Below are 7,326 nucleotides of genomic sequence, written 5' to 3' on the forward strand. Positions count from 1 at the left end.
TCTTCTCTCCCTGTCCCTCTCCTCAAGTCCCTGACTTTGTATCACTTTCTGTCCCACCCTTTCTCTCCCTCTCATTTTCTCCCTGTGTCTCCTTCATTCCTCCCTTCTCCGTCCCCTTGCCCCCTGTATCTCATTCTGATCACTCCCTCTCTCCTACCCCCTTTTCCTCCATCTTCCTTGTGTCCTTTCCTCTCATTCAACGTCTGTTTTTCTCTCCTTCCCTCCCTTCTCTCTCCCCTTTCTCTCTCTCCCTCCCACTCTCTCATACCATCCCTCTTCACAGGAAGATATTTTCTGATCTTGTATTCGTGTTGAGGTACGAGTCACACACTGTTGGTTGAGGAAAGCCTCCTTTATTGCACTGTTTCAGATGCAGGTATAGGTTCTTTTACAAATTCAGACTTGAAGAATAGAGCACAGAGCAGTGAACTGGCTAGCAACATCCCACTGTGATCAAGAATGACAGAGATTTTCAAAATTGTAGATTTCCTCTTTGCCCTATTTTCCTGAAGCGGCTGCAAATTAACACGATATAACATGTCGAGGATCTGTCGACAGTGAGAGGCAGTGAGGTTGAAAACCATCAGAGAAAAACTGAACTTCCCTGTGAGCCACTGTGAGATATTGTTAGCCACAATTTTATTCAGAGAAAAATATCTCCTAAATAGAAAAAACAAATGCATTGATGTAGCAACTTTTACCATTGCAGGGCACCCCACTGCACATTTCAACTTGTAGTGATTTTCTAATCAACCTGTTCAGAGATTCTTATTTCACACCTCTTGAACTTGGGCCTTCTGACCCAGAGATAAGGGACACTGCCACCGCGTCATGGTGGCCCACTTTGCACCTTGTGAACTGTCAGAAACACAGTGACAAAGTTGCGTGTAGCAACTTCGGTGTGGTAATGCCCAGATACTGCGGCTGGCAGAGGTAAGTGCATTACTAAACTGAGCCACCTCAGCAGTCAGATCATGGTTGAGATTTAGTCCAAGGGCCAGTCTCCTGTGCTGGGTGTCAGCACTCACTGGCTCACAGAAAGCATTTGGATTACTGTGATCGCTGGAGTAGTCTAGAGAAATGTCAGAGCAGATCATTTCCCTCCCCCTTTATTCTTTCACCTGGGCGACACTGGCCAAGCCAGCATTTATTACCCATCTCTAAGTGCCCTTTAATTATCTCGCTTGGGCATTTCAGAAGGCAGATAAAACCCAACCAAATAGCTGTGGAGACTGGAGTCACATGAAGGCAGGCCAGGTGTGGACAGCAGATTTCCCTTGAGGGGCATTAGATGGCTTTACAACAAATTGACAATCGTTTCATAGTCACCATGTTTAATTTATGATTTGGATTTAAATTCCACCTGCTCCGTGGTGAAATTTGAACCCACTCCAACTGCATTATCACTGTGTCACCGCCTTCCGCCTGACTATTGATCATAAAATTCTTTCAATTGGCCCTGCCTGTTGCGAAGCGTCAATTTTCTTTATGTTACATTCTGCAACTGGACACAAGCCAAAAGTCCTGAGAGCAATACTTTTTAAAAAACTTTTCAGTAATTTGTATCTTTACAATAGAGTCAAAGAGTCGTACAGCACAGGCTGGACCAACCAGTACATGCCGACCATAATCTCAAACTCAGCTAGTCGCACCTGCCTGCGCTTCGACCATATCCCTTCAAACATTCATGTACTTATCTAAGGATCTTTTAACTGCTTTAACCTCTCGATTATGTTGAAAGAGCAGAGTACTAATGGGACAAATTGACGCTTCATAGTTCAGGAAAAGGCCAGCTACAAGGGAATGATCTGTGATGAAATGAAAGACAGGAGAGGTTAAATAATGGAAAGGTCAGTCATGCAGAGCTCAGGGTGGAAATATAATAAAGGCAACAAAAGAACTACTTAGATCAGTCTTTGAAAACTGCAAACAGACGAAACCAGTTTCACACAAAGGAGACAGAATGGCGACGAGGAGATTATGTTGATCCCATTGTTGGGTTCAGAAAGCTGTGAAGTAACCAACTGAAAAAAAATACATCCTGTTCCTTGAGTTTGCACTGACTTTCGTTGGTAAGATCAAGGTGAGAGCAGGTTGGGTCGTGGTTGCCCACTGAACCAAGGTGTTCTGCTGAACGGGTCACCTCATCTGCGATTGGTCTCCTCACAGGAGGGCTGACCACACTGGAAAGCAGCCAGGCAGCGGACGGCCTCCAGAAACCCGGGTAATGTCTGGGGGACCTGGGTTTGAATCCTGCTGTGGGAGATGGTGGAATTTGAAATCAGTAAAACTTTGGAATTAGGCGGTAAATGATGATTGTGAATTGATTGTCAGGGAAAACAAAAAAACCTGTGGCTCACTTATATTCTTTAGGCGAGGAAACTACCATGCTTACCTTGTCTGGCCTACATGTGACTCCAGGTTCACATTGTTGTGGTTGACTCTTCACTCGACCCTCACCCTATGAATGAGTTTTTTAAAATGCAGAATACTGAAGTACATCACTATTTAACTACGAAATATATGTACAATGTCAGTTTATGTTCTCAGATGTTATATAGATGGGGCTTTTAGGACCAGAGCTTGTGGAGTGTAACTCGATCCCCCATGCAAAGTCATTTCTGATATATTTCTATTGTAATTCCTATCTCTTGTGTTTTTCAGGGGATATTGTTGAGCATGATATTTACCAGTAGGTGGCAGCACAACAGGAGACAGGGATGATCTGGCCCTGCCACACTCTGGGCTGATTGCTGGATGTCACTGTCGGGGTATATAATGGACAGTCTGCCCACTGTCTCCGGCCTTGGCGCTGCCACCCAGCTGGGACCTCTCCCCTGTTATAAGCCCGACCTTCTGCCAGGGCCGCAGGGACACCACTGGAGGAAGGATGCTATTACAGAGTAACACATTGTTTACATAGGCTTTTAAACATGGATTCCACAATTAAATAATAGGAACAAAGATTATTGGGAATTGCATGCAGCTGTAGCCTTTTTAGTATATCATACTTTTTGATGCTTAAGTTCATATGTGATGAGCACCATTAAAAAAAACCTACATGCTTTTTCACCCATTCTCACAATTGTTGCATTTTGAGGGCTGGTGTTTCCAGCCCACCACTGAGTCACCAAACCTGGAAATATCATTTACAACCAGCGGTTTGAAAGATTCAAGATTTACACAGAACCCCTCGCTCTGAAAATATCTGATCCTTTTTATTTTTTTGATGGAAGTTGCAGTGGCAAGATCAGCGTCTGTGTAGACTCATCCACATGGCTGTTTTTTAAGTTTGATCAAGTCAACAAGACATCAGACATGAAGGATTTCACAGCTAAACCCACTCTCAAATGTTTTCCATACAGAATCATGAATCTCTTGGCGGGGAGGGGGAGGGGGGGAGGGGAGAGACCAGCATAGTGGTACCGTCCCTGGACTAGCGATCCAGAGGCACACAATGAGTGTCTGGGGGTGAGGGTTGAAGCCCAATTGAAAGCTTATCCTAAGTGAGCAATTATTGATGGTTGTGAAAATCCATCCAGTTCACTCATGTCCCTTTAGCGAAGGAAATCTGCCCATCCTTACCTGGTGTGGCCTACATGTGACTCCAGACCCCACAGCAGTTGTCACCGTCATAGTTGGGATGAGCCACTGACGCTGATCTTGCCACTGACTCTCAACTTCCATCAAAGAAATAAAAGGGATCAGAAATTTTCAGAGCGAAGGGTTCTGTGTAAATCTTGAATCTTTCAAACCGCTGGTTGTAAATGATATTTTCAGGTTTGGTGACTCAGTGATTGTGAGGAAGGATTTTCACCTCTACACCCTCAACCCTTTCTGTATGAGCCCCTCATTCTATAACCACTCTCTATCTAAAGATGTCACCTAACACTCTACTGCAGTGGGTTAAGGATGCTGCAATATCTGATATAAATAAGGCATCTTTTAGAATGAGGGAGGTGGGAGACAGGTGAGAAGGTGGAGCTGAGGTAGAAAATAAGCTACAGTTATATCGAATGGCAGAGGCCCTAGTTCTTTTGTTTTGTCTACAACTCCTGTCTCTGCCCTCATCTAATCCCTCCACCGTATAATTCCCCCTCTGAACTCTTAGGCCCCTTCACTCACAAGCCCTGGCCTCCTTACAATACCCATCCTTCACCCTCTTCCAGACCCAAAGGTCCCTCAGTCTAAATTCTGATCTTATTCACCCATAAAACTGTGTTCCCACCTTCATCCAGGTTCCCATGAGGTATCGCTGTTGTGAACAGGCCAGCAGGCTGGGCTGGGAGCATGCCCTGCATTAAAAGATAAATTAATCAGAAGGGGAGTCCCTTGAACCTTGGGCCAAGGGGCAAATGCAGCCTTTTAAAAAAAAATGTTCGATCCCTGTGCTCTGATTTGTGGGCGGTTAAGACTCTCGATTGTAAAGATTAATTGCATTGTTGGGTCCGGGAGTTTGCTCAGTGGCTGCAGGTTCACCTTTGGGTCCACTCATTCGGCTTTGGGTTTGGATCCTGGGAGCTTAGCCTGGATTCTGGAAAGAGAGAAAGAGAGACCGACTGAAGAGAGATGGAGATTCCTCTGGTTAAAAAAAAAACGCTGCTTCCGACAGGAGAGGTCTAACTGGCATGGACTCAGCCAGGAGAACATCTGGGGCTGGGGTTTGTGAACGAACACGTTTGTCTCTTGGACAGTGGAAATGGGTCGGGAGGAAAGAACGGTGAGGAGGAGAGAGGGTCAGTGAGAGAGGGGCAGTCAGTGGCTGGGTTGTCTGTGGGTNAGGAGAGGGGGTGAGTGGAGAAGGAGGCTACTGGAGGAGGGGTTAGTGGGGGGCAAGTGGGATAGGTGGATAGTGGGGAACATTCGCGGAAGCCAGTAAAGAGAAGTGTACTTTGCTGTGAATTCCTTGATCTGTCCTGTCACCAGCCCCAGGTACTGGTTGATGTGAACCTGGTGGAGAGAAACGGGAGAATCAGTAGGAGTCACGAAAGTTAGTGAGATGGGGAAGCCATTCTTATCACACAGCCAAAGCTCCTTATGCAGCACAGATCACTTACACACACACAGACGTACAAACACAGATACAGAGACAGACAGATATGCAAACACAGACACATACTGCCTAGCAAGGGGATATTGGAAGGAATCAGCAACTCGATGGTTGCCCTAATGGCACTAAGGCCAAACTTTACCTCCTGCTACATGTCAGTCTTTGTGGGTTATACACGTTTGGTAAAGGGCAGGAGGCTGAGCTGGAGGAGGTAGCTCCAATACGTACCTTGTGTTTCCGATACACCAAAGGAACAATGAAGATAGCAACTGTCACTGAAAACAAGAGAAAACAACATCAGGACATGTGCAGTGTTTTTAAAAAACTTTATTCAGCCACAGGATGTGGACATTACCGACAAGGCTGGCTGTTGTTACCCAGGTAAAAACAATGACTGCAGGTGCTGGAAACCAGATTCTGGACTAGTGGTGCTGGAAGAGCACAGCAGTTCAGGCAGCGTCCGAGGAGCAGGAATAAAATTGTTACCCATCCCAACTCGCCATTGAATGAACTCGGCTTGATCAGCCATTTCAGAGGGCAGTTAAGACCTGACCCATTGCAATGGGTATGGAGTCATGCATAAGCCAGCCCTGGTAAGGGTGGCTGATTTCCAACCCTAAGGGATTGGGTTGTTAAAAATGATAATCGGTGATCTTTAACGTGGTCACCATTACTGAGAGTAGCTATAAATACAAACATAAGGAAAAGTGTAGGCCAATCGGCCCATTGAGTCTGTTCCACCGTTCAATAAGATTGTGGCTGATCTGAGTTTAACCTCAACTCTACATTTCTGCATATCCTTGATAATCTTTAAATCCCCTTGGTCATCAATTGTACAGGCCTATCATCTCACAACACAGACAGAGGCCATTTGGTGCATTGACCCCATGCCAGCTCTTTGAAAGAGCTCTCCAATTAGTCCCGGTCCCTTCTTATTTTGCTCTTTTACTGACAGTTCTACAATACTTTTCCACTTCAAACGTTTATCTTGTCAAAGTTACTCAACCTTTAAAGGCTACTTCCAGAGGACATTCTAGCTCCCCCTGTCGCTTTGCTGGGAGAATTCCCTCGAGTCTGGGAGAGGCCCAAAGGTTCTGTAACGAATCTCCCCATTCACACATTGGTAGAGTCTTGGACAAACAACTTCGACAATGTGAACTGGGCAGCAGAATTCCTGGCGATTGCCTGAAACATGCTCAGTGACAGACACAGCATCTGGTCGAAACTGGTTCCCTTCAGTTCCTATTGGATCTGCTTCAGACAGTGCATTCCTTAACAAGTCACTGCACAAAAATAAATTCGCTTCATCTCTCCATCTACGTCTTTGTTGATTATGTTCAATTTGGGCCAATGGGTTACTGACACTCCAGCCAGGTGGAAATGTGAACTATTACAAACCCCTTCATCATGTGGAACGTGTCGATAAATGTTCCCTTAGCTTTAAGGTGAACAATCCCAGTTTCTCTAGTCTCTGCACATGTCCCTCACCCCTGGTGCTTTACCCATGTGTATGTGTATGTGTTTGAGTGCAAAGCATTAAGAGGAACAAAAGTGGGAAATTCTATCTGAACCATTTCACTAATTAAATCATGTTCAGCTTCACCTTACCTGAGGTCAGTTTACTCAGCAGAGGGGAAGGATAGCTTCTGAGCTCTGCCTGCTCTACGATTCAGTTTCAACCAGATGCTGTGTCTGTCACTGAGCATGTTTCAGTCAGTCAGTCATCCCCCCCCAGCCCCCAACCTATCCACCCCAGGAATTCTGCTGCCCAGTTCACATTGTCGAAGTTGTTTGTCCAAGACTCTACAAATGTGATAATGGAGAGAATCCTTACAGAACCTCCAGGCCTCTCCCAGACTGGAGGGAATTCTCCCGGTGAAGCCACCGGGGGAGCTGGAATGTCCCCCTGGAAATTAAAAATCACACAACACCAGGTTATAGTCCAACAGGTTTAGTTGGAAGCACACTAGCTTTTGGAGCGACGCTCCTTCATCACCTGATGGAGAGACGCTCCGAAAGCTAGCATGCTTCCAATTAAACCTGTTGGACTATAGAGGTAAAAATAATGACTGCAGATGCTGGAAACCAGATTCTGGATTAGTGGTGCTGGAAGAGCACAGCAGTTCAGGCAGCATCCAAGGAGCTTCGAAATCGACGTTTCGGGCAAAAGCCCTTCATTAGGAATAAAGGCAGTGAGCCTGAAGCGTGGAGAGATAAGCTAGAGGAGGGTGGGGGTGGGAGCACTTTCTCCCCACGCCCACCCTCCTCTAGCTTAT

The 7,326-nt window shown here is 45.8% G+C and overlaps 1 long non-coding RNA gene across 1 annotated transcript; it reads right to left on the reverse strand.

Annotated features, from left to right (window-relative positions):
- Positions 1–3,219: 3,219 nt before the first annotated feature.
- LOC122542839 lies at positions 3,220–5,350 on the reverse strand. The gene is made up of 3 exons (XR_006309873.1): positions 5,279–5,350; positions 4,892–4,950; positions 3,220–4,534 (listed from the first exon to the last, which is right to left on the reverse strand). It is a non-coding gene; the product is annotated as an uncharacterized LOC122542839 (long non-coding RNA).
- Positions 5,351–7,326: the final 1,976 nt, after the last annotated feature.

Source organism: Chiloscyllium plagiosum, chromosome 41 (genome assembly GCF_004010195.1).
Source record: "Chiloscyllium plagiosum isolate BGI_BamShark_2017 chromosome 41, ASM401019v2, whole genome shotgun sequence".
NCBI lineage: Eukaryota > Metazoa > Chordata > Chondrichthyes > Orectolobiformes > Hemiscylliidae > Chiloscyllium > Chiloscyllium plagiosum.